This window comes from Oncorhynchus mykiss, unplaced genomic scaffold (genome assembly GCF_013265735.2).
Source record: "Oncorhynchus mykiss isolate Arlee unplaced genomic scaffold, USDA_OmykA_1.1 un_scaffold_358, whole genome shotgun sequence".
NCBI lineage: Eukaryota > Metazoa > Chordata > Actinopteri > Salmoniformes > Salmonidae > Oncorhynchus > Oncorhynchus mykiss.
In genome coordinates, this window is record NW_023493806.1 from 68105 (window position 1) to 92884 (window position 24780).

The following is a 24780-nucleotide window of genomic DNA, read 5'->3' on the forward strand; positions in this document are numbered from 1 at the left end:
GCTTGTGAGCGTCATAGAGCAAATCATGTTACATGTGCATGTTCGATAGAGTCTCAGCTTTTCATAGATAGCTTTTAGTAGTTTGTAATTCAAACCTTTCTGACTCTACAGATGTTTCTGTAAAAAAAAGACCCGGGCCTGGGCACCTTCGGAATCCGTCTTTGTCTCACAAACACAGCTCTATCTCAGCCCCCGTTAATCACACAGACTAACTCTTGGTACCACTGGATGCAGAAGACAGAGACGAATCTGATGGTACAACCCATACGTCTATAGCTAAAACACACAATGTTTAAAAGGGGGTAGAATTCAACACAAATAACCGGCTTTGAAATATGGATGGCTGTCCATCAACATTAGGTCATATTTTACCTGTTGGCAACCAGCATCGCTGACCATTTTTCTCAATTGAGAAACCTAGCAATTCTCCATAATTAACATAATTTGATTGCAACAACTGTTGATGCTGAGAATGCAACACAAACCGCTGGTGCAAATGCTCTTTTCAAGATGCTCCACCTTGATCACAACAACTTACGCACCAAGACTATACTTTCAGGGATCATTTCTATAGTGCGTTACTTGAGAAATGTGTGTATAAAGTGGTAGATCTCGCTATCCATGATGACGATTCAAGATATTCCCATTCAGAGCATGAATCTGGTGGCTAGAAATGACCTTGCTCATTTTTCTTCCACCTTTGATGACTGTTCCTTGTTCTTCAATGAATGTGGATGAAGGGAATATGTTCTGAGTGGATGATAACCATGTACAATAAAAGCTACTGAAATGTCTCCCAAATCCTTATCGTTAGTAAAATAAAACCTCTTGAATCAGTCCTGAGACCCCAGCGATAATCTTTTCCGTTTTCTGGCTTTCGTTGATCTCCATGTCCAGCCCTTATATTTTGCTTCAAAATGAGGAGTTTTAAAATTTTCCTTTCAGGACAACCTTTGACCTTCATACGTAGAAGAACCTTGTACTTTCTAACAACGTTTTGGTAGCTTGTGAGCGTCATAGAGCAAAACATGTTACATGTGCATGTTCGATAGAGTCTCAGCTTTTCATAGATAGCTTTTAGTAGTTTGTAATTCAAACCTTTCTGACTCTACAGATGTTTCTTTAAAAAAAAGACCCGGGCCTGGGCACCTTCGGAATCCGTCTTTGTCTCACAAACACAGCTCTATCTCAGCCCCCGTTAATCACACAGACTAACTCTTGGTACCACTGGATGCAGAAGACAGAGACGAATCTGATGGTACAACCCATACGTCTATAGCTAAAACACACAATGTTTAAAAGGGGGTAGAATTCAACACAAATAACCGGCTTTGAAATATGGATGGCTGTCCATCAACATTAGGTCATATTTTACCTGTTGGCAACCAGCATCGCTGACCATTTTTCTCAATTGAGAAACCTAGCAATTCTCCATAATTAACATAATTTGATTGCAACAACTGTTGATGCTAATGTTACTTGAGAAATGTGTGTCTAAAGTGGTAGATCTCGCTATCCATGATGACGATTCAAGATATTCCCATTCAGAGCATGAATCTGGTGGCTAGAAATGACCTTGCTCATTTTTCTTCCACCTTTGATGACTGTTCCTTGTTCTTCAATGAACGTGGATGAAGGGAATATGTTCTGAGTGGATGATAACCATGTACAATAAAAGCTACTGAAATGTCTCCCAAATCCTTATCGTTAGTAAAATAAAACCTCTTGAATCAGTCCTGAGACCCCAGCAATAATCTTTTCCGTTTTCTGGCTTTCGTTGATCTCCATGTCCAGCCCTTATATTTTGCTTCAAAATGAGGAGTTTTAAAATGTTCCTTTCAGGACAACCTTTGACCTTCATACGTAGAAGAACCTTGTACTTTCTAACAACTTTTTGGTAGCTTGTGAGCGTCATAGAGCAAATCATGTTACATGTGCATGTTCGATAGAGTCTCAGCTTTTCATAGATAGCTTTTAGTAGTTTGTAATTCAAACCTTTCTGACTCTACAGATGTTTCTTTAAAAAAAAGACCCGGGCCTGGGCACCTTCGGAATCCGTCTTTGTCTCACAAACACAGCTCTATCTCAGCCCCCGTTAATCACACAGACTAACTCTTGGTACCACTGGATGCAGAAGACAGAGACGAATCTGATGGTACAACCCATACGTCTATAGCTAAAACACACAATGTTTAAAAGGGGGTAGAATTCAACACAAATAACCGGCTTTGAAATATGGATGGCTGTCCATCAACATTAGGTCATATTTTACCTGTTGGCAACCAGCATCGCTGACCATTTTTCTCAATTGAGAAACCTAGCAATTCTCCATAATTAACATAATTTGATTGCAACAACTGTTGATGCTAATGTTACTTGAGAAATGTGTGTCTAAAGTGGTAGATCTCGCTATCCATGATGACGATTCAAGATATTCCCATTCAGAGCATGAATCTGGTGGCTAGAAATGACCTTGCTCATTTTTCTTCCACCTTTGATGACTGTTCCTTGTTCTTCAATGAACGTGGATGAAGGGAATATGTTCTGAGTGGATGATAACCATGTACAATAAAAGCTACTGAAATGTCTCCCAAATCCTTATCGTTAGTAAAATAAAACCTCTTGAATCAGTCCTGAGACCCCAGCAATAATCTTTTCCGTTTTCTGGCTTTCGTTGATCTCCATGTCCAGCCCTTATATTTTGCTTCAAAATGAGGAGTTTTAAAATGTTCCTTTCAGGACAACCTTTGACCTTCATACGTAGAAGAACCTTGTACTTTCTAACAACTTTTTGGTAGCTTGTGAGCGTCATAGAGCAAATCATGTTACATGTGCATGTTCGATAGAGTCTCAGCTTTTCATAGATAGCTTTTAGTAGTTTGTAATTCAAACCTTTCTGACTCTACAGATGTTTCTGTAAAAAAAAGACCCGGGCCTGGGCACCTTCGGAATCCGTCTTTGTCTCACAAACACAGCTCTATCTCAGCCCCCGTTAATCACACAGACTAACTCTTGGTACCACTGGATGCAGAAGACAGAGACGAATCTGATGGTACAACCCATACGTCTATAGCTAAAACACACAATGTTTAAAAGGGGGTAGAATTCAACACAAATAACCGGCTTTGAAATATGGATGGCTGTCCATCAACATTAGGTCATATTTTACCTGTTGGCAACCAGCATCGCTGACCATTTTTCTCAATTGAGAAACCTAGCAATTCTCCATAATTAACATAATTTGATTGCAACAACTGTTGATGCTGAGAATGCAACACAAACCGCTGGTGCAAATGCTCTTTTCAAGATGCTCCACCTTGATCACAACAACTTACGCACCAAGACTATACTTTCAGGGATCATTTCTATAGTGCGTTACTTGAGAAATGTGTGTATAAAGTGGTAGATCTCGCTATCCATGATGACGATTCAAGATATTCCCATTCAGAGCATGAATCTGGTGGCTAGAAATGACCTTGCTCATTTTTCTTCCACCTTTGATGACTGTTCCTTGTTCTTCAATGAATGTGGATGAAGGGAATATGTTCTGAGTGGATGATAACCATGTACAATAAAAGCTACTGAAATGTCTCCCAAATCCTTATCGTTAGTAAAATAAAACCTCTTGAATCAGTCCTGAGACCCCAGCAATAATCTTTTCCGTTTTCTGGCTTTCGTTGATCTCCATGTCCAGCCCTTATATTTTGCTTCAAAATGAGGAGTTTTAAAATTTTCCTTTCAGGACAACCTTTGACCTTCATACGTAGAAGAACCTTGTACTTTCTAACAACTTTTTGGTAGCTTGTGAGCGTCATAGAGCAAATCATGTTACATGTGCATGTTCGATAGAGTCTCAGCTTTTCATAGATAGCTTTTAGTAGTTTGTAATTCAAACCTTTCTGACTCTACAGATGTTTCTGTAAAAAAAAGACCCGGGCCTGGGCACCTTCGGAATCCGTCTTTGTCTCACAAACACAGCTCTATCTCAGCCCCCGTTAATCACACAGACTAACTCTTGGTACCACTGGATGCAGAAGACAGAGACGAATCTGATGGTACAACCCATACGTCTATAGCTAAAACACACAATGTTTAAAAGGGGGTAGAATTCAACACAAATAACCGGCTTTGAAATATGGATGGCTGTCCATCAACATTAGGTCATATTTTACCTGTTGGCAACCAGCATCGCTGACCATTTTTCTCAATTGAGAAACCTAGCAATTCTCCATAATTAACATAATTTGATTGCAACAACTGTTGATGCTAATGTTACTTGAGAAATGTGTGTCTAAAGTGGTAGATCTCGCTATCCATGATGACGATTCAAGATATTCCCATTCAGAGCATGAATCTGGTGGCTAGAAATGACCTTGCTCATTTTTCTTCCACCTTTGATGACTGTTCCTTGTTCTTCAATGAACGTGGATGAAGGGAATATGTTCTGAGTGGATGATAACCATGTACAATAAAAGCTACTGAAATGTCTCCCAAATCCTTATCGTTAGTAAAATAAAACCTCTTGAATCAGTCCTGAGACCCCAGCAATAATCTTTTCCGTTTTCTGGCTTTCGTTGATCTCCATGTCCAGCCCTTATATTTTGCTTCAAAATGAGGAGTTTTAAAATGTTCCTTTCAGGACAACCTTTGACCTTCATACGTAGAAGAACCTTGTACTTTCTAACAACTTTTTGGTAGCTTGTGAGCGTCATAGAGCAAATCATGTTACATGTGCATGTTCGATAGAGTCTCAGCTTTTCATAGATAGCTTTTAGTAGTTTGTAATTCAAACCTTTCTGACTCTACAGATGTTTCTGTAAAAAAAAGACCCGGGCCTGGGCACCTTCGGAATCCGTCTTTGTCTCACAAACACAGCTCTATCTCAGCCCCCGTTAATCACACAGACTAACTCTTGGTACCACTGGATGCAGAAGACAGAGACGAATCTGATGGTACAACCCATACGTCTATAGCTAAAACACACAATGTTTAAAAGGGGGTAGAATTCAACACAAATAACCGGCTTTGAAATATGGATGGCTGTCCATCAACATTAGGTCATATTTTACCTGTTGGCAACCAGCATCGCTGACCATTTTTCTCAATTGAGAAACCTAGCAATTCTCCATAATTAACATAATTTGATTGCAACAACTGTTGATGCTGAGAATGCAACACAAACCGCTGGTGCAAATGCTCTTTTCAAGATGCTCCACCTTGATCACAACAACTTACGCACCAAGACTATACTTTCAGGGATCATTTCTATAGTGCGTTACTTGAGAAATGTGTGTATAAAGTGGTAGATCTCGCTATCCATGATGACGATTCAAGATATTCCCATTCAGAGCATGAATCTGGTGGCTAGAAATGACCTTGCTCATTTTTCTTCCACCTTTGATGACTGTTCCTTGTTCTTCAATGAATGTGGATGAAGGGAATATGTTCTGAGTGGATGATAACCATGTACAATAAAAGCTACTGAAATGTCTCCCAAATCCTTATCGTTAGTAAAATAAAACCTCTTGAATCAGTCCTGAGACCCCAGCAATAATCTTTTCCGTTTTCTGGCTTTCGTTGATCTCCATGTCCAGCCCTTATATTTTGCTTCAAAATGAGGAGTTTTAAAATTTTCCTTTCAGGACAACCTTTGACCTTCATACGTAGAAGAACCTTGTACTTTCTAACAACGTTTTGGTAGCTTGTGAGCGTCATAGAGCAAAACATGTTACATGTGCATGTTCGATAGAGTCTCAGCTTTTCATAGATAGCTTTTAGTAGTTTGTAATTCAAACCTTTCTGACTCTACAGATGTTTCTTTAAAAAAAAGACCCGGGCCTGGGCACCTTCGGAATCCGTCTTTGTCTCACAAACACAGCTCTATCTCAGCCCCCGTTAATCACACAGACTAACTCTTGGTACCACTGGATGCAGAAGACAGAGACGAATCTGATGGTACAACCCATACGTCTATAGCTAAAACACACAATGTTTAAAAGGGGGTAGAATTCAACACAAATAACCGGCTTTGAAATATGGATGGCTGTCCATCAACATTAGGTCATATTTTACCTGTTGGCAACCAGCATCGCTGACCATTTTTCTCAATTGAGAAACCTAGCAATTCTCCATAATTAACATAATTTGATTGCAACAACTGTTGATGCTAATGTTACTTGAGAAATGTGTGTCTAAAGTGGTAGATCTCGCTATCCATGATGACGATTCAAGATATTCCCATTCAGAGCATGAATCTGGTGGCTAGAAATGACCTTGCTCATTTTTCTTCCACCTTTGATGACTGTTCCTTGTTCTTCAATGAACGTGGATGAAGGGAATATGTTCTGAGTGGATGATAACCATGTACAATAAAAGCTACTGAAATGTCTCCCAAATCCTTATCGTTAGTAAAATAAAACCTCTTGAATCAGTCCTGAGACCCCAGCAATAATCTTTTCCGTTTTCTGGCTTTCGTTGATCTCCATGTCCAGCCCTTATATTTTGCTTCAAAATGAGGAGTTTTAAAATGTTCCTTTCAGGACAACCTTTGACCTTCATACGTAGAAGAACCTTGTACTTTCTAACAACTTTTTGGTAGCTTGTGAGCGTCATAGAGCAAATCATGTTACATGTGCATGTTCGATAGAGTCTCAGCTTTTCATAGATAGCTTTTAGTAGTTTGTAATTCAAACCTTTCTGACTCTACAGATGTTTCTGTAAAAAAAAGACCCGGGCCTGGGCACCTTCGGAATCCGTCTTTGTCTCACAAACACAGCTCTATCTCAGCCCCCGTTAATCACACAGACTAACTCTTGGTACCACTGGATGCAGAAGACAGAGACGAATCTGATGGTACAACCCATACGTCTATAGCTAAAACACACAATGTTTAAAAGGGGGTAGAATTCAACACAAATAACCGGCTTTGAAATATGGATGGCTGTCCATCAACATTAGGTCATATTTTACCTGTTGGCAACCAGCATCGCTGACCATTTTTCTCAATTGAGAAACCTAGCAATTCTCCATAATTAACATAATTTGATTGCAACAACTGTTGATGCTGAGAATGCAACACAAACCGCTGGTGCAAATGCTCTTTTCAAGATGCTCCACCTTGATCACAACAACTTACGCACCAAGACTATACTTTCAGGGATCATTTCTATAGTGCGTTACTTGAGAAATGTGTGTATAAAGTGGTAGATCTCGCTATCCATGATGACGATTCAAGATATTCCCATTCAGAGCATGAATCTGGTGGCTAGAAATGACCTTGCTCATTTTTCTTCCACCTTTGATGACTGTTCCTTGTTCTTCAATGAATGTGGATGAAGGGAATATGTTCTGAGTGGATGATAACCATGTACAATAAAAGCTACTGAAATGTCTCCCAAATCCTTATCGTTAGTAAAATAAAACCTCTTGAATCAGTCCTGAGACCCCAGCAATAATCTTTTCCGTTTTCTGGCTTTCGTTGATCTCCATGTCCAGCCCTTATATTTTGCTTCAAAATGAGGAGTTTTAAAATTTTCCTTTCAGGACAACCTTTGACCTTCATACGTAGAAGAACCTTGTACTTTCTAACAACTTTTTGGTAGCTTGTGAGCGTCATAGAGCAAATCATGTTACATGTGCATGTTCGATAGAGTCTCAGCTTTTCATAGATAGCTTTTAGTAGTTTGTAATTCAAACCTTTCTGACTCTACAGATGTTTCTGTAAAAAAAAGACCCGGGCCTGGGCACCTTCGGAATCCGTCTTTGTCTCACAAACACAGCTCTATCTCAGCCCCCGTTAATCACACAGACTAACTCTTGGTACCACTGGATGCAGAAGACAGAGACGAATCTGATGGTACAACCCATACGTCTATAGCTAAAACACACAATGTTTAAAAGGGGGTAGAATTCAACACAAATAACCGGCTTTGAAATATGGATGGCTGTCCATCAACATTAGGTCATATTTTACCTGTTGGCAACCAGCATCGCTGACCATTTTTCTCAATTGAGAAACCTAGCAATTCTCCATAATTAACATAATTTGATTGCAACAACTGTTGATGCTAATGTTACTTGAGAAATGTGTGTCTAAAGTGGTAGATCTCGCTATCCATGATGACGATTCAAGATATTCCCATTCAGAGCATGAATCTGGTGGCTAGAAATGACCTTGCTCATTTTTCTTCCACCTTTGATGACTGTTCCTTGTTCTTCAATGAACGTGGATGAAGGGAATATGTTCTGAGTGGATGATAACCATGTACAATAAAAGCTACTGAAATGTCTCCCAAATCCTTATCGTTAGTAAAATAAAACCTCTTGAATCAGTCCTGAGACCCCAGCAATAATCTTTTCCGTTTTCTGGCTTTCGTTGATCTCCATGTCCAGCCCTTATATTTTGCTTCAAAATGAGGAGTTTTAAAATGTTCCTTTCAGGACAACCTTTGACCTTCATACGTAGAAGAACCTTGTACTTTCTAACAACTTTTTGGTAGCTTGTGAGCGTCATAGAGCAAATCATGTTACATGTGCATGTTCGATAGAGTCTCAGCTTTTCATAGATAGCTTTTAGTAGTTTGTAATTCAAACCTTTCTGACTCTACAGATGTTTCTGTAAAAAAAAGACCCGGGCCTGGGCACCTTCGGAATCCGTCTTTGTCTCACAAACACAGCTCTATCTCAGCCCCCGTTAATCACACAGACTAACTCTTGGTACCACTGGATGCAGAAGACAGAGACGAATCTGATGGTACAACCCATACGTCTATAGCTAAAACACACAATGTTTAAAAGGGGGTAGAATTCAACACAAATAACCGGCTTTGAAATATGGATGGCTGTCCATCAACATTAGGTCATATTTTACCTGTTGGCAACCAGCATCGCTGACCATTTTTCTCAATTGAGAAACCTAGCAATTCTCCATAATTAACATAATTTGATTGCAACAACTGTTGATGCTAATGTTACTTGAGAAATGTGTGTCTAAAGTGGTAGATCTCGCTATCCATGATGACGATTCAAGATATTCCCATTCAGAGCATGAATCTGGTGGCTAGAAATGACCTTGCTCATTTTTCTTCCACCTTTGATGACTGTTCCTTGTTCTTCAATGAATGTGGATGAAGGGAATATGTTCTGAGTGGATGATAACCATGTACAATAAAAGCTACTGAAATGTCTCCCAAATCCTTATCGTTAGTAAAATAAAACCTCTTGAATCAGTCCTGAGACCCCAGCAATAATCTTTTCCGTTTTCTGGCTTTCGTTGATCTCCATGTCCAGCCCTTATATTTTGCTTCAAAATGAGGAGTTTTAAAATTTTCCTTTCAGGACAACCTTTGACCTTCATACGTAGAAGAACCTTGTACTTTCTAACAACTTTTTGGTAGCTTGTGAGCGTCATAGAGCAAATCATGTTACATGTGCATGTTCGATAGAGTCTCAGCTTTTCATAGATAGCTTTTAGTAGTTTGTAATTCAAACCTTTCTGACTCTACAGATGTTTCTGTAAAAAAAAGACCCGGGCCTGGGCACCTTCGGAATCCGTCTTTGTCTCACAAACACAGCTCTATCTCAGCCCCCGTTAATCACACAGACTAACTCTTGGTACCACTGGATGCAGAAGACAGAGACGAATCTGATGGTACAACCCATACGTCTATAGCTAAAACACACAATGTTTAAAAGGGGGTAGAATTCAACACAAATAACCGGCTTTGAAATATGGATGGCTGTCCATCAACATTAGGTCATATTTTACCTGTTGGCAACCAGCATCGCTGACCATTTTTCTCAATTGAGAAACCTAGCAATTCTCCATAATTAACATAATTTGATTGCAACAACTGTTGATGCTAATGTTACTTGAGAAATGTGTGTCTAAAGTGGTAGATCTCGCTATCCATGATGACGATTCAAGATATTCCCATTCAGAGCATGAATCTGGTGGCTAGAAATGACCTTGCTCATTTTTCTTCCACCTTTGATGACTGTTCCTTGTTCTTCAATGAACGTGGATGAAGGGAATATGTTCTGAGTGGATGATAACCATGTACAATAAAAGCTACTGAAATGTCTCCCAAATCCTTATCGTTAGTAAAATAAAACCTCTTGAATCAGTCCTGAGACCCCAGCAATAATCTTTTCCGTTTTCTGGCTTTCGTGTATCTCCATGTCCAGCCCTTATATTTTGCTTCAAAATGAGGAGTTTTAAAATGTTCCTTTCAGGACAACCTTTGACCTTCATACGTAGAAGAACCTTGTACTTTCTAACAACTTTTTGGTAGCTTGTGAGCGTCATAGAGCAAATCATGTTACATGTGCATGTTCGATAGAGTCTCAGCTTTTCATAGATAGCTTTTAGTAGTTTGTAATTCAAACCTTTCTGACTCTACAGATGTTTCTGTAAAAAAAAGACCCGGGCCTGGGCACCTTCGGAATCCGTCTTTGTCTCACAAACACAGCTCTATCTCAGCCCCCGTTAATCACACAGACTAACTCTTGGTACCACTGGATGCAGAAGACAGAGACGAATCTGATGGTACAACCCATACGTCTATAGCTAAAACACACAATGTTTAAAAGGGGGTAGAATTCAACACAAATAACCGGCTTTGAAATATGGATGGCTGTCCATCAACATTAGGTCATATTTTACCTGTTGGCAACCAGCATCGCTGACCATTTTTCTCAATTGAGAAACCTAGCAATTCTCCATAATTAACATAATTTGATTGCAACAACTGTTGATGCTGAGAATGCAACACAAACCGCTGGTGCAAATGCTCTTTTCAAGATGCTCCACCTTGATCACAACAACTTACGCACCAAGACTATACTTTCAGGGATCATTTCTATAGTGCGTTACTTGAGAAATGTGTGTATAAAGTGGTAGATCTCGCTATCCATGATGACGATTCAAGATATTCCCATTCAGAGCATGAATCTGGTGGCTAGAAATGACCTTGCTCATTTTTCTTCCACCTTTGATGACTGTTCCTTGTTCTTCAATGAATGTGGATGAAGGGAATATGTTCTGAGTGGATGATAACCATGTACAATAAAAGCTACTGAAATGTCTCCCAAATCCTTATCGTTAGTAAAATAAAACCTCTTGAATCAGTCCTGAGACCCCAGCGATAATCTTTTCCGTTTTCTGGCTTTCGTTGATCTCCATGTCCAGCCCTTATATTTTGCTTCAAAATGAGGAGTTTTAAAATTTTCCTTTCAGGACAACCTTTGACCTTCATACGTAGAAGAACCTTGTACTTTCTAACAACGTTTTGGTAGCTTGTGAGCGTCATAGAGCAAAACATGTTACATGTGCATGTTCGATAGAGTCTCAGCTTTTCATAGATAGCTTTTAGTAGTTTGTAATTCAAACCTTTCTGACTCTACAGATGTTTCTTTAAAAAAAAGACCCGGGCCTGGGCACCTTCGGAATCCGTCTTTGTCTCACAAACACAGCTCTATCTCAGCCCCCGTTAATCACACAGACTAACTCTTGGTACCACTGGATGCAGAAGACAGAGACGAATCTGATGGTACAACCCATACGTCTATAGCTAAAACACACAATGTTTAAAAGGGGGTAGAATTCAACACAAATAACCGGCTTTGAAATATGGATGGCTGTCCATCAACATTAGGTCATATTTTACCTGTTGGCAACCAGCATCGCTGACCATTTTTCTCAATTGAGAAACCTAGCAATTCTCCATAATTAACATAATTTGATTGCAACAACTGTTGATGCTAATGTTACTTGAGAAATGTGTGTCTAAAGTGGTAGATCTCGCTATCCATGATGACGATTCAAGATATTCCCATTCAGAGCATGAATCTGGTGGCTAGAAATGACCTTGCTCATTTTTCTTCCACCTTTGATGACTGTTCCTTGTTCTTCAATGAATGTGGATGAAGGGAATATGTTCTGAGTGGATGATAACCATGTACAATAAAAGCTACTGAAATGTCTCCCAAATCCTTATCGTTAGTAAAATAAAACCTCTTGAATCAGTCCTGAGACCCCAGCAATAATCTTTTCCGTTTTCTGGCTTTCGTTGATCTCCATGTCCAGCCCTTACATTTTGCTTCAAAATGAGGAGTTTTAAAATTTTCCTTTCAGGACAACCTTTGACCTTCATACGTAGAAGAACCTTGTACTTTCTAACAACTTTTTGGTAGCTTGTGAGCGTCATAGAGCAAATCATGTTACATGTGCATGTTCGATAGAGTCTCAGCTTTTCATAGATAGCTTTTAGTAGTTTGTAATTCAAACCTTTCTGACTCTACAGATGTTTCTGTAAAAAAAAGACCCGGGCCTGGGCACCTTCGGAATCCGTCTTTGTCTCACAAACACAGCTCTATCTCAGCCCCCGTTAATCACACAGACTAACTCTTGGTACCACTGGATGCAGAAGACAGAGACGAATCTGATGGTACAACCCATACGTCTATAGCTAAAACACACAATGTTTAAAAGGGGGTAGAATTCAACACAAATAACCGGCTTTGAAATATGGATGGCTGTCCATCAACATTAGGTCATATTTTACCTGTTGGCAACCAGCATCGCTGACCATTTTTCTCAATTGAGAAACCTAGCAATTCTCCATAATTAACATAATTTGATTGCAACAACTGTTGATGCTGAGAATGCAACACAAACCGCTGGTGCAAATGCTCTTTTCAAGATGCTCCACCTTGATCACAACAACTTACGCACCAAGACTATACTTTCAGGGATCATTTCTATAGTGCGTTACTTGAGAAATGTGTGTATAAAGTGGTAGATCTCGCTATCCATGATGACGATTCAAGATATTCCCATTCAGAGCATGAATCTGGTGGCTAGAAATGACCTTGCTCATTTTTCTTCCACCTTTGATGACTGTTCCTTGTTCTTCAATGAATGTGGATGAAGGGAATATGTTCTGAGTGGATGATAACCATGTACAATAAAAGCTACTGAAATGTCTCCCAAATCCTTATCGTTAGTAAAATAAAACCTCTTGAATCAGTCCTGAGACCCCAGCGATAATCTTTTCCGTTTTCTGGCTTTCGTTGATCTCCATGTCCAGCCCTTATATTTTGCTTCAAAATGAGGAGTTTTAAAATTTTCCTTTCAGGACAACCTTTGACCTTCATACGTAGAAGAACCTTGTACTTTCTAACAACGTTTTGGTAGCTTGTGAGCGTCATAGAGCAAAACATGTTACATGTGCATGTTCGATAGAGTCTCAGCTTTTCATAGATAGCTTTTAGTAGTTTGTAATTCAAACCTTTCTGACTCTACAGATGTTTCTTTAAAAAAAAGACCCGGGCCTGGGCACCTTCGGAATCCGTCTTTGTCTCACAAACACAGCTCTATCTCAGCCCCCGTTAATCACACAGACTAACTCTTGGTACCACTGGATGCAGAAGACAGAGACGAATCTGATGGTACAACCCATACGTCTATAGCTAAAACACACAATGTTTAAAAGGGGGTAGAATTCAACACAAATAACCGGCTTTGAAATATGGATGGCTGTCCATCAACATTAGGTCATATTTTACCTGTTGGCAACCAGCATCGCTGACCATTTTTCTCAATTGAGAAACCTAGCAATTCTCCATAATTAACATAATTTGATTGCAACAACTGTTGATGCTAATGTTACTTGAGAAATGTGTGTCTAAAGTGGTAGATCTCGCTATCCATGATGACGATTCAAGATATTCCCATTCAGAGCATGAATCTGGTGGCTAGAAATGACCTTGCTCATTTTTCTTCCACCTTTGATGACTGTTCCTTGTTCTTCAATGAATGTGGATGAAGGGAATATGTTCTGAGTGGATGATAACCATGTACAATAAAAGCTACTGAAATGTCTCCCAAATCCTTATCGTTAGTAAAATAAAACCTCTTGAATCAGTCCTGAGACCCCAGCAATAATCTTTTCCGTTTTCTGGCTTTCGTTGATCTCCATGTCCAGCCCTTACATTTTGCTTCAAAATGAGGAGTTTTAAAATTTTCCTTTCAGGACAACCTTTGACCTTCATACGTAGAAGAACCTTGTACTTTCTAACAACTTTTTGGTAGCTTGTGAGCGTCATAGAGCAAATCATGTTACATGTGCATGTTCGATAGAGTCTCAGCTTTTCATAGATAGCTTTTAGTAGTTTGTAATTCAAACCTTTCTGACTCTACAGATGTTTCTGTAAAAAAAAGACCCGGGCCTGGGCACCTTCGGAATCCGTCTTTGTCTCACAAACACAGCTCTATCTCAGCCCCCGTTAATCACACAGACTAACTCTTGGTACCACTGGATGCAGAAGACAGAGACGAATCTGATGGTACAACCCATACGTCTATAGCTAAAACACACAATGTTTAAAAGGGGGTAGAATTCAACACAAATAACCGGCTTTGAAATATGGATGGCTGTCCATCAACATTAGGTCATATTTTACCTGTTGGCAACCAGCATCGCTGACCATTTTTCTCAATTGAGAAACCTAGCAATTCTCCATAATTAACATAATTTGATTGCAACAACTGTTGATGCTAATGTTACTTGAGAAATGTGTGTCTAAAGTGGTAGATCTCGCTATCCATGATGACGATTCAAGATATTCCCATTCAGAGCATGAATCTGGTGGCTAGAAATGACCTTGCTCATTTTTCTTCCACCTTTGATGACTGTTCCTTGTTCTTCAATGAACGTGGATGAAGGGAATATGTTCTGAGTGGATGATAACCATGTACAATAAAAGCTACTGAAATGTCTCCCAAATCCTTATCGTTAGTAAAATAAAACCTCTTGAATCAGTCCTGAGACCCCAGCAATAATCTTTTCCGTTTTCTGGCTTTCGTTGATCTCCATGTCCAGCCCTTATATTTTGCTTCAAAATGAGGAGTTTTAAAATGTTACTTTCAGGACAACCTTTGACCTTCATACGTAGAAGAACCTTGTACTTTCTAACAACTTTTTGGTAGCTTGTGAGCGTCATAGAGCAAATCATGTTACATGTGCATGTTCGATAGAGTCTCAGCTTTTCATAGATAGCTTTTAGTAGTTTGTAATTCAAACCTTTCTGACTCTACAGATGTTTCTTTAAAAAAAAGACCCGGGCCTGGGCACCTTCTGAATCCGTCTTTGTCTCACAAACACAGCTCTATCTCAGCCCCCGTTAATCACACAGACTAACTCTTGTTACCACTGGATGCAGAAGACAGAGACGAATCTGATGGTACAACCCATACGTCTATAGCTAAAACACACAATGTTTAAAAGGGGGTAGAATTCAACACAAATAACCGGCTTTGAAATATGGATGGCTGTCCATCAACATTAGGTCATATTTTACCTGTTGGCAACCAGCATCGCTGACCATTTTTCTCAATTGAGAAACCTAGCAATTCTCCATAATTAACATAATTTGATTGCAACAACTGTTGATGCTAATGTTACTTGAGAAATGTGTGTCTAAAGTGGTAGATCTCGCTATCCATGATGACGATTCAAGATATTCCCATTCAGAGCATGAATCTGGTGGCTAGAAATGACCTTGCTCATTTTTCTTCCACCTTTGATGACTGTTCCTTGTTCTTCAATGAACGTGGATGAAGGGAATATGTTCTGAGTGGATGATAACCATGTACAATAAAAGCTACTGAAATGTCTCCCAAATCCTTATCGTTAGTAAAATAAAACCTCTTGAATCAGTCCTGAGACCCCAGCAATAATCTTTTCCGTTTTCTGGCTTTCGTTGATCTCCATGTCCAGCCCTTATATTTTGCTTCAAAATGAGGAGTTTTAAAATGTTCCTTTCAGGACAACCTTTGACCTTCATACGTAGAAGAACCTTGTACTTTCTAACAACTTTTTGGTAGCTTGTGAGCGTCATAGAGCAAATCATGTTACATGTGCATGTTCGATAGAGTCTCAGCTTTTCATAGATAGCTTTTAGTAGTTTGTAATTCAAACCTTTCTGACTCTACAGATGTTTCTGTAAAAAAAAGACCCGGGCCTGGGCACCTTCGGAATCCGTCTTTGTCTCACAAACACAGCTCTATCTCAGCCCCCGTTAATCACACAGACTAACTCTTGGTACCACTGGATGCAGAAGACAGAGACGAATCTGATGGTACAACCCATACGTCTATAGCTAAAACACACAATGTTTAAAAGGGGGTAGAATTCAACACAAATAACCGGCTTTGAAATATGGATGGCTGTCCATCAACATTAGGTCATATTTTACCTGTTGGCAACCAGCATCGCTGACCATTTTTCTCAATTGAGAAACCTAGCAATTCTCCATAATTAACATAATTTGATTGCAACAACTGTTGATGCTGAGAATGCAACACAAACCGCTGGTGCAAATGCTCTTTTCAAGATGCTCCACCTTGATCACAACAACTTACGCACCAAGACTATACTTTCAGGGATCATTTCTATAGTGCGTTACTTGAGAAATGTGTGTATAAAGTGGTAGATCTCGCTATCCATGATGACGATTCAAGATATTCCCATTCAGAGCATGAATCTGGTGGCTAGAAATGACCTTGCTCATTTTTCTTCCACCTTTGATGACTGTTCCTTGTTCTTCAATGAATGTGGATGAAGGGAATATGTTCTGAGTGGATGATAACCATGTACAATAAAAGCTACTGAAATGTCTCCCAAATCCTTATCGTTAGTAAAATAAAACCTCTTGAATCAGTCCTGAGACCCCAGCAATAATCTTTTCCGTTTTCTGGCTTTCGTTGATCTCCATGTCCAGCCCTTATATTTTGCTTCAAAATGAGGAGTTTTAAAATTTTCCTTTCAGGACAACCTTTGACCTTCATACGTAGAAGAACCTTGTACTTTCTAACAACGTTTTGGTAGCTTGTGAGCGTCATAGAGCAAAACATGTTACATGTGCATGTTCGATAGAGTCTCAGCTTTTCATAGATAGCTTTTAGTAGTTTGTAATTCAAACCTTTCTGACTCTACAGATGTTTCTTTAAAAAAAAGACCCGGGCCTGGGCACCTTCGGAATCCGTCTTTGTCTCACAAACACAGCTCTATCTCAGCCCCCGTTAATCACACAGACTAACTCTTGGTACCACTGGATGCAGAAGACAGAGACGAATCTGATGGTACAACCCATACGTCTATAGCTAAAACACACAATGTTTAAAAGGGGGTAGAATTCAACACAAATAACCGGCTTTGAAATATGGATGGCTGTCCATCAACATTAGGTCATATTTTACCTGTTGGCAACCAGCATCGCTGACCATTTTTCTCAATTGAGAAACCTAGCAATTCTCCATAATTAACATAATTTGATTGCAACAACTGTTGATGCTAATGTTACTTGAGAAATGTGTGTCTAAAGTGGTAGATCTCGCTATCCATGATGACGATTCAAGATATTCCCATTCAGAGCATGAATCTGGTGGCTAGAAATGACCTTGCTCATTTTTCTTCCACCTTTGATGACTGTTCCTTGTTCTTCAATGAACGTGGATGAAGGGAATATGTTCTGAGTGGATGATAACCATGTACAATAAAAGCTACTGAAATGTCTCCCAAATCCTTATCGTTAGTAAAATAAAACCTCTTGAATCAGTCCTGAGACCCCAGCAATAATCTTTTCCGTTTTCTGGCTTTCGTTGATCTCCATGTCCAGCCCTTATATTTTGCTTCAAAATGAGGAGTTTTAAAATGTTCCTTTCAGGACAACCTTTGACCTTCATACGTAGAAGAACCTTGTACTTTCTAACAACTTTTTGGTAGCTTGTGAGCGTCATAGAGCAAATCATGTTACATGTGCATGTTCGATAGAGTCTCAGCTTTTCATAGATAGCTTTTAGTAGTTTGTAATTCAAACCTTTCTGACTCTACAGATGTTTCTGTAAAAAAAAGACCCGGGCCTGGGCACCTTCGGAATCCGTCTTTGTCTCACAAACACAGCTCTATCTCAGCCCCCGTTAATCACACAGACTAACTCTTGGTACCACTGGATGCAGAAGACAGAGACGAATCTGATGGTACAACCCATACGTCTATAGCTAAAACACACAATGTTTAAAAGGGGGTAGAATTCAACACAAATAACCGGCTTTGAAATATGGATGGCTGTCCATCAACATTAGGTCATATTTTACCTGTTGGCAACCAGCATCGCTGACCATTTTTCTCAATTGAGAAACCTAGCAATTCTCCATAATTAACATAATTTGATTGCAACAACTGTTGATGCTAATGTTACTTGAGAAATGTGTGTCTAAAGTGGTAGATCTCGCTATCCATGATGACGATTCAAGATATTCCCATTCAGAGCATGAATCTGGTGGCTAGAAATGACCTTGCTCATTTTTCTTCCACCTTTGATGACTGTTCCTTGTTCTTCAATGAACGTGGATGAAGGGAATATGTTCTGAGTGGATGATAACCATGTACAATAAAAGCTACTGAAATGTCTCCCAAATCCTTATCGTTAGTAAAATAAAACCTCTTGAATCAGTCCTGAGACCCCAGCAATAATCTTTTCCGTTTTCTGGCTTTCGTTGATCTCCATGTCCAGCCCTTATATTTTGCTTCAAAATGAGGAGTTTTAAAATGTTCCTTTCAGGACAACCTTTGACCTTCATACGTAGAAGAACCTTGTACTTTCTAACAACTTTTTGGTAGCTTGTGAGCGTCATAGAGCAAATCATGTTACATGTGCATGTTCGATAGAGTCTCAGCTTTTCATAGATAGCTTTTAGTAGTTTGTAATTCAAACCTTTCTGACTCTACAGATGTTTCTGTAAAAAAAAGACCCGGGCCTGGGCACCTTCGGAATCCGTCTTTGTCTCACAAACACAGCTCTATCTCAGCCCCCGTTAATCACACAGACTAACTCTTGGTACCACTGGATGCAGAAGACAGAGACGAATCTGATGGTACAACCCATACGTCTATAGCTAAAACACACAATGTTTAAAAGGGGGTAGAATTCAACACAAATAACCGGCTTTGAAATATGGATGGCTGTCCATCAACATTAGGTCATATTTTACCTGTTGGCAACCAGCATCGCTGACCATTTTTCTCAATTGAGAAACCTAGCAATTCTCCATAATTAACATAATTTGATTGCAACAACTGTTGATGCTGAGAATGCAACACAAACCGCTGGTGCAAATGCTCTTTTCAAGATGCTCCACCTTGATCACAACAACTTACGCACCAAGACTATACTTTCAGGGATCATTTCTATAGTGCGTTACTTGAGAAATGTGTGTATAAAGTGGTAGATCTCGCTATCCATGATGACGATTCAAGATATTCCCATTCAGAGCATGAATCTGGTGGCTAGAAATGACCTTGCTCATTTTTCTTCCACCTTTGATGACTGTTCCTTGTTCTTCAATGAACGTGGATGAAGGGAATATGTTCTGAGTGGATGATAACCATGTACAATAAAAGCTACTGAAATGTCTCCCAAATCCTTATCGTTAGTAAAATAAAACCTCTTGAATCAGTCCTGAGACCCCAGCAATAATCTTTTCCGTTTTCTGGCTTTCGTTGATCTCCATGTCCAGCCCTTATATTTTGCTTCAAAATGAGGAGTTTTAAAATGTTCCTTTCAGGACAACCTTTGACCTTCATACGTAGAAGAACCTTGTACTTTCTAACAACTTTTTGGTAGCTTGTGAGCGTCATAGAGCAAATCATGTTACATGTGCATGTTCGATAGAGTCTCAGCTTTTCATAGATAGCTTTTAGTAGTTTGTAATTCAAACCTTTCTGACTCTACAGATGTTTCTGTAAAAAAAAGACCCGGGCCTGGGCACCTTCGGAATCCGTCTTTGTCTCAACAACACAGCTCTATCTCAGCCCCCGTTAATCACACAGACTAACTCTTGGTACCACTGGATGCAGAAGACAGAGACGAATCTGATGGTACAACCCATACGTCTATAGCTAAAACACACAATGTTTAAAAGGGGGTAGAATTCAACACAAATAACCGGCTTTGAAATATGGATGGCTGTCCATCAACATTAGGTCATATTTTACCTGTTGGCAACCAGCATCGCTGACCATTTTTCTCAATTGAGAAACCTAGCAATTCTCCATAATTAACATAATTTGATTGCAACAACTGTTGATGCTAATGTTACTTGAGAAATGTGTGTCTAAAGTGGTAGATCTCGCTATCCATGATGACGATTCAAGATATTCCCATTCAGAGCATGAATCTGGTGGCTAGAAATGACCTTGCTCATTTTTCTTCCACCTTTGATGACTGTTCCTTGTTCTTCAATGAACGTGGATGAAGGGAATATGTTCTGAGTGGATGATAACCATGTACAATAAAAGCTACTGAAATGTCTCCCAAATCCTTATCGTTAGTAAAATAAAACCTCTTGAATCAGTCCTGAGACCCCAGCAATAATCTTTTCCGTTTTCTGGCTTTCGTTGATCTCCATGTCCAGCCCTTATATTTTGCTTCAAAATGAGGAGTTTTAAAATGTTCCTTTCAGGACAACCTTTGACCTTCATACGTAGAAGAACCTTGTACTTTCTAACAACTTTTTGGTAGCTTGTGAGCGTCATAGAGCAAATCATGTTACATGTGCATGTTCGATAGAGTCTCAGCTTTTCATAGATAGCTTTTAGTAGTTTGTAATTCAAACCTTTCTGACTCTACAGATGTTTCTGTAAAAAAAAGACCCGGGCCTGGGCACCTTCGGAATCCGTCTTTGTCTCACAAACACAGCTCTATCTCAGCCCCCGTTAATCACACAGACTAACTCTTGGTACCACTGGATGCAGAAGACAGAGACGAATCTGATGGTACAACCCATACGTCTATAGCTAAAACACACAATGTTTAAAAGGGGGTAGAATTCAACACAAATAACCGGCTTTGAAATATGGATGGCTGTCCATCAACATTAGGTCATATTTTACCTGTTGGCAACCAGCATCGCTGACCATTTTTCTCAATTGAGAAACCTAGCAATTCTCCATAATTAACATAATTTGATTGCAACAACTGTTGATGCTAATGTTACTTGAGAAATGTGTGTCTAAAGTGGTAGATCTCGCTATCCATGATGACGATTCAAGATATTCCCATTCAGAGCATGAATCTGGTGGCTAGAAATGACCTTGCTCATTTTTCTTCCACCTTTGATGACTGTTCCTTGTTCTTCAATGAACGTGGATGAAGGGAATATGTTCTGAGTGGATGATAACCATGTACAATAAAAGCTACTGAAATGTCTCCCAAATCCTTATCGTTAGTAAAATAAAACCTCTTGAATCAGTCCTGAGACCCCAGCAATAATCTTTTCCGTTTTCTGGCTTTCGTTGATCTCCATGTCCAGCCCTTATATTTTGCTTCAAAATGAGGAGTTTTAAAATGTTCCTTTCAGGACAACCTTTGACCTTCATACATAGAAGAACCTTGTACTTTCTAACAACTTTTTGGTAGCTTGTGAGCGTCATAGAGCAAATCATGTTACATGTGCATGTTCGATAGAGTCTCAGCTTTTCATAGATAGCTTTTAGTAGTTTGTAATTCAAACCTTTCTGACTCTACAGATGTTTCTGTAAAAAAAAGACCCGGGCCTGGGCACCTTCGGAATCCGTCTTTGTCTCACAAACACAGCTCTATCTCAGCCCCCGTTAATCACACAGACTAACTCTTGGTACCACTGGATGCAGAAGACAGAGACGAATCTGATGGTACAACCCATACGTCTATAGCTAAAACACACAATGTTTAAAAGGGGGTAGAATTCAACACAAATAACCGGCTTTGAAATATGGATGGCTGTCCATCAACATTAGGTCATATTTTACCTGTTGGCAACCAGCATCGCTGACCATTTTTCTCAATTGAGAAACCTAGCAATTCTCCATAATTAACATAATTTGATTGCAACAACTGTTGATGCTAATGTTACTTGAGAAATGTGTGTCTAAAGTGGTAGATCTCGCTATCCATGATGACGATTCAAGATATTCCCATTCAGAGCATGAATCTGGTGGCTAGAAATGACCTTGCTCATTTTTCTTCCACCTTTGATGACTGTTCCTTGTTCTTCAATGAACGTGGATGAAGGGAATATGTTCTGAGTGGATGATAACCATGTACAATAAAAGCTACTGAAATGTCTCCCAAATCCTTATCGTTAGTAAAATAAAACCTCTTGAATCAGTCCTGAGACCCCAGCAATAATCTTTTCCGTTTTCTGGCTTTCGTTGATCTCCATGTCCAGCCCTTATATTTTGCTTCAAAATGAGGAGTTTTAAAATGTTCCTTTCAGGACAACCTTTGACCTTCATACGTAGAAGAACCTTGTACTTTCTAACAACTTTTTGGTAGCTTGTGAGCGTCATAGAGCAAATCATGTTACATGTGCATGTTCGATAGAGTCTCAGCTTTTCATAGATAGCTTTTAGTAGTTTGTAATTCAAACCTTTCTGACTCTACAGATGTTTCTGTAAAAAAAAGACCCGGGCCTGGGCACCTTCGGAATCCGTCTTTGTCTCACAAACACAGCTCTATCTCAGCCCCCGTTAATCACACAGACTAACTCTTGGTACCACTGGATGCAGAAGACAGAGACGAATCTGATGGTACAACCCATACGTCTATAGCTAAAACACACAATGTTTAAAAGGGGGTAGAATTCAACACAAATAACCGGCTTTGAAATATGGATGGCTGTCCATCAACATTAGGTCATATTTTACCTGTTGGCAACCAGCATCGCTGACCATTTTTCTCAATTGAGAAACCTAGCAATTCTCCATAATTAACATAATTTGATTGCAACAACTGTTGATGCTGAGAATGCAACACAAACCGCTGGTGCAAATGCTCTTTTCAAGATGCTCCACCTTGATCACAACAACTTACGCACCAAGACTATACTTTCAGGGATCATTTCTATAGTGCGTTACTTGAGAAATGTGTGTATAAAGTGGTAGATCTCGCTATCCATGATGACGATTCAAGATATTCCCATTCAGAGCATGAATCTGGTGGCTAGAAATGACCTTGCTCATTTTTCTTCCACCTTTGATGACTGTTCCTTGTTCTTCAATGAACGTGGATGAAGGGAATATGTTCTGAGTGGATGATAACCATGTACAATAAAAGCTACTGAAATGTCTCCCAAATCCTTATCGTTAGTAAAATAAAACCTCTTGAATCAGTCCTGAGACCCCAGCAATAATCTTTTCCGTTTTCTGGCTTTCGTTGATCTCCATGTCCAGCCCTTATATTTTGCTTCAAAATGAGGAGTTTTAAAATGTTCCTTTCAGGACAACCTTTGACCTTCATACGTAGAAGAACCTTGTACTTTCTAACAACTTTTTGGTAGCTTGTGAGCGTCATAGAGCAAATCATGTTACATGTGCATGTTCGATAGAGTCTCAGCTTTTCATAGATAGCTTTTAGTAGTTTGTAATTCAAACCTTTCTGACTCTACAGATGTTTCTGTAAAAAAAAGACCCGGGCCTGGGCACCTTCGGAATCCGTCTTTGTCTCACAAACACAGCTCTATCTCAGCCCCCGTTAATCACACAGACTAACTCTTGGTACCACTGGATGCAGAAGACAGAGACGAATCTGATGGTACAACCCATACGTCTATAGCTAAAACACACAATGTTTAAAAGGGGGTAGAATTCAACACAAATAACCGGCTTTGAAATATGGATGGCTGTCCATCAACATTAGGTCATATTTTACCTGTTGGCAACCAGCATCGCTGACCATTTTTCTCAATTGAGAAACCTAGCAATTCTCCATAATTAACATAATTTGATTGCAACAACTGTTGATGCTAATGTTACTTGAGAAATGTGTGTCTAAAGTGGTAGATCTCGCTATCCATGATGACGATTCAAGATATTCCCATTCAGAGCATGAATCTGGTGGCTAGAAATGACCTTGCTCATTTTTCTTCCACCTTTGATGACTGTTCCTTGTTCTTCAATGAACGTGGATGAAGGGAATATGTTCTGAGTGGATGATAACCATGTACAATAAAAGCTACTGAAATGTCTCCCAAATCCTTATCGTTAGTAAAATAAAACCTCTTGAATCAGTCCTGAGACCCTAGCAATAATCTTTTCCGTTTTCTGGCTTTCGTTGATCTCCATGTCCAGCCCTTATATTTTGCTTCAAAATGAGGAGTTTTAAAATGTTCCTTTCAGGACAACCTTTGACCTTCATACGTAGAAGAACCTTGTACTTTCTAACAACTTTTTGGTAGCTTGTGAGCGTCATAGAGCAAATCATGTTACATGTGCATGTTCGATAGAGTCTCAGCTTTTCATAGATAGCTTTTAGTAGTTTGTAATTCAAACCTTTCTGACTCTACAGATGTTTCTGTAAAAAAAAGACCCGGGCCTGGGCACCTTCGGAATCCGTCTTTGTCTCACAAACACAGCTCTATCTCAGCCCCCGTTAATCACACAGACTAACTCTTGGTACCACTGGATGCAGAAGACAGAGACGAATCTGATGGTACAACCCATACGTCTATAGCTAAAACACACAATGTTTAAAAGGGGGTAGAATTCAACACAAATAACCGGCTTTGAAATATGGATGGCTGTCCATCAACATTAGGTCATATTTTACCTGTTGGCAACCAGCATCGCTGACCATTTTTCTCAATTGAGAAACCTAGCAATTCTCCATAATTAACATAATTTGATTGCAACAACTGTTGATGCTGAGAATGCAACACAAACCGCTGGTGCAAATGCTCTT

At 39.5% G+C, this 24780-nt stretch overlaps 26 non-coding genes across 26 annotated transcripts; all 26 read left to right on the forward strand.

Annotated features, from left to right (window-relative positions):
- Window positions 1-543: 543 nt before the first annotated feature.
- On the forward strand, window positions 544-759 carry LOC118952941. Its single transcript, XR_005043871.1, has one exon. It is a non-coding gene; the product is annotated as a small nucleolar RNA U3 (small nucleolar RNA).
- Window positions 760-1437: 678 nt separating this feature from the next.
- On the forward strand, window positions 1438-1656 carry LOC118952879. The gene has a single exon (XR_005043809.1). It is a non-coding gene; the product is annotated as a small nucleolar RNA U3 (small nucleolar RNA).
- Window positions 1657-2334: 678 nt separating this feature from the next.
- Window positions 2335-2553, forward strand: LOC118952880. The gene has a single exon (XR_005043810.1). It is a non-coding gene; the product is annotated as a small nucleolar RNA U3 (small nucleolar RNA).
- A 787-nt stretch (window positions 2554-3340) lies between these two features.
- Window positions 3341-3556, forward strand: LOC118952942. Its single transcript, XR_005043872.1, has one exon. It is a non-coding gene; the product is annotated as a small nucleolar RNA U3 (small nucleolar RNA).
- Window positions 3557-4234: 678 nt separating this feature from the next.
- On the forward strand, window positions 4235-4453 carry LOC118952881. The gene has a single exon (XR_005043811.1). It is a non-coding gene; the product is annotated as a small nucleolar RNA U3 (small nucleolar RNA).
- Window positions 4454-5240: 787 nt separating this feature from the next.
- LOC118952943 lies at window positions 5241-5456 on the forward strand. The gene has a single exon (XR_005043873.1). It is a non-coding gene; the product is annotated as a small nucleolar RNA U3 (small nucleolar RNA).
- A 678-nt stretch (window positions 5457-6134) lies between these two features.
- LOC118952882 lies at window positions 6135-6353 on the forward strand. The gene has a single exon (XR_005043812.1). It is a non-coding gene; the product is annotated as a small nucleolar RNA U3 (small nucleolar RNA).
- A 787-nt stretch (window positions 6354-7140) lies between these two features.
- On the forward strand, window positions 7141-7356 carry LOC118952944. The gene has a single exon (XR_005043874.1). It is a non-coding gene; the product is annotated as a small nucleolar RNA U3 (small nucleolar RNA).
- A 678-nt stretch (window positions 7357-8034) lies between these two features.
- On the forward strand, window positions 8035-8253 carry LOC118952883. Its single transcript, XR_005043813.1, has one exon. It is a non-coding gene; the product is annotated as a small nucleolar RNA U3 (small nucleolar RNA).
- A 678-nt stretch (window positions 8254-8931) lies between these two features.
- LOC118952898 lies at window positions 8932-9150 on the forward strand. Its single transcript, XR_005043828.1, has one exon. It is a non-coding gene; the product is annotated as a small nucleolar RNA U3 (small nucleolar RNA).
- A 678-nt stretch (window positions 9151-9828) lies between these two features.
- LOC118952884 lies at window positions 9829-10047 on the forward strand. Its single transcript, XR_005043814.1, has one exon. It is a non-coding gene; the product is annotated as a small nucleolar RNA U3 (small nucleolar RNA).
- Window positions 10048-10834: 787 nt separating this feature from the next.
- LOC118952945 lies at window positions 10835-11050 on the forward strand. Its single transcript, XR_005043875.1, has one exon. It is a non-coding gene; the product is annotated as a small nucleolar RNA U3 (small nucleolar RNA).
- A 678-nt stretch (window positions 11051-11728) lies between these two features.
- Window positions 11729-11947, forward strand: LOC118952899. Its single transcript, XR_005043829.1, has one exon. It is a non-coding gene; the product is annotated as a small nucleolar RNA U3 (small nucleolar RNA).
- A 787-nt stretch (window positions 11948-12734) lies between these two features.
- LOC118952804 lies at window positions 12735-12950 on the forward strand. The gene has a single exon (XR_005043735.1). It is a non-coding gene; the product is annotated as a small nucleolar RNA U3 (small nucleolar RNA).
- Window positions 12951-13628: 678 nt separating this feature from the next.
- LOC118952900 lies at window positions 13629-13847 on the forward strand. Its single transcript, XR_005043830.1, has one exon. It is a non-coding gene; the product is annotated as a small nucleolar RNA U3 (small nucleolar RNA).
- A 678-nt stretch (window positions 13848-14525) lies between these two features.
- On the forward strand, window positions 14526-14744 carry LOC118952885. The gene has a single exon (XR_005043815.1). It is a non-coding gene; the product is annotated as a small nucleolar RNA U3 (small nucleolar RNA).
- A 678-nt stretch (window positions 14745-15422) lies between these two features.
- Window positions 15423-15641, forward strand: LOC118952887. Its single transcript, XR_005043817.1, has one exon. It is a non-coding gene; the product is annotated as a small nucleolar RNA U3 (small nucleolar RNA).
- Window positions 15642-16428: 787 nt separating this feature from the next.
- On the forward strand, window positions 16429-16644 carry LOC118952805. Its single transcript, XR_005043736.1, has one exon. It is a non-coding gene; the product is annotated as a small nucleolar RNA U3 (small nucleolar RNA).
- A 678-nt stretch (window positions 16645-17322) lies between these two features.
- On the forward strand, window positions 17323-17541 carry LOC118952888. Its single transcript, XR_005043818.1, has one exon. It is a non-coding gene; the product is annotated as a small nucleolar RNA U3 (small nucleolar RNA).
- Window positions 17542-18219: 678 nt separating this feature from the next.
- Window positions 18220-18438, forward strand: LOC118952889. Its single transcript, XR_005043819.1, has one exon. It is a non-coding gene; the product is annotated as a small nucleolar RNA U3 (small nucleolar RNA).
- Window positions 18439-19225: 787 nt separating this feature from the next.
- LOC118952925 lies at window positions 19226-19441 on the forward strand. The gene has a single exon (XR_005043855.1). It is a non-coding gene; the product is annotated as a small nucleolar RNA U3 (small nucleolar RNA).
- Window positions 19442-20119: 678 nt separating this feature from the next.
- LOC118952890 lies at window positions 20120-20338 on the forward strand. Its single transcript, XR_005043820.1, has one exon. It is a non-coding gene; the product is annotated as a small nucleolar RNA U3 (small nucleolar RNA).
- A 678-nt stretch (window positions 20339-21016) lies between these two features.
- LOC118952891 lies at window positions 21017-21235 on the forward strand. The gene has a single exon (XR_005043821.1). It is a non-coding gene; the product is annotated as a small nucleolar RNA U3 (small nucleolar RNA).
- Window positions 21236-21913: 678 nt separating this feature from the next.
- LOC118952892 lies at window positions 21914-22132 on the forward strand. The gene has a single exon (XR_005043822.1). It is a non-coding gene; the product is annotated as a small nucleolar RNA U3 (small nucleolar RNA).
- A 787-nt stretch (window positions 22133-22919) lies between these two features.
- Window positions 22920-23135, forward strand: LOC118952926. Its single transcript, XR_005043856.1, has one exon. It is a non-coding gene; the product is annotated as a small nucleolar RNA U3 (small nucleolar RNA).
- Window positions 23136-23813: 678 nt separating this feature from the next.
- LOC118952893 lies at window positions 23814-24032 on the forward strand. Its single transcript, XR_005043823.1, has one exon. It is a non-coding gene; the product is annotated as a small nucleolar RNA U3 (small nucleolar RNA).
- The last annotated feature ends 748 nt before the right edge of the window (window positions 24033-24780 follow it).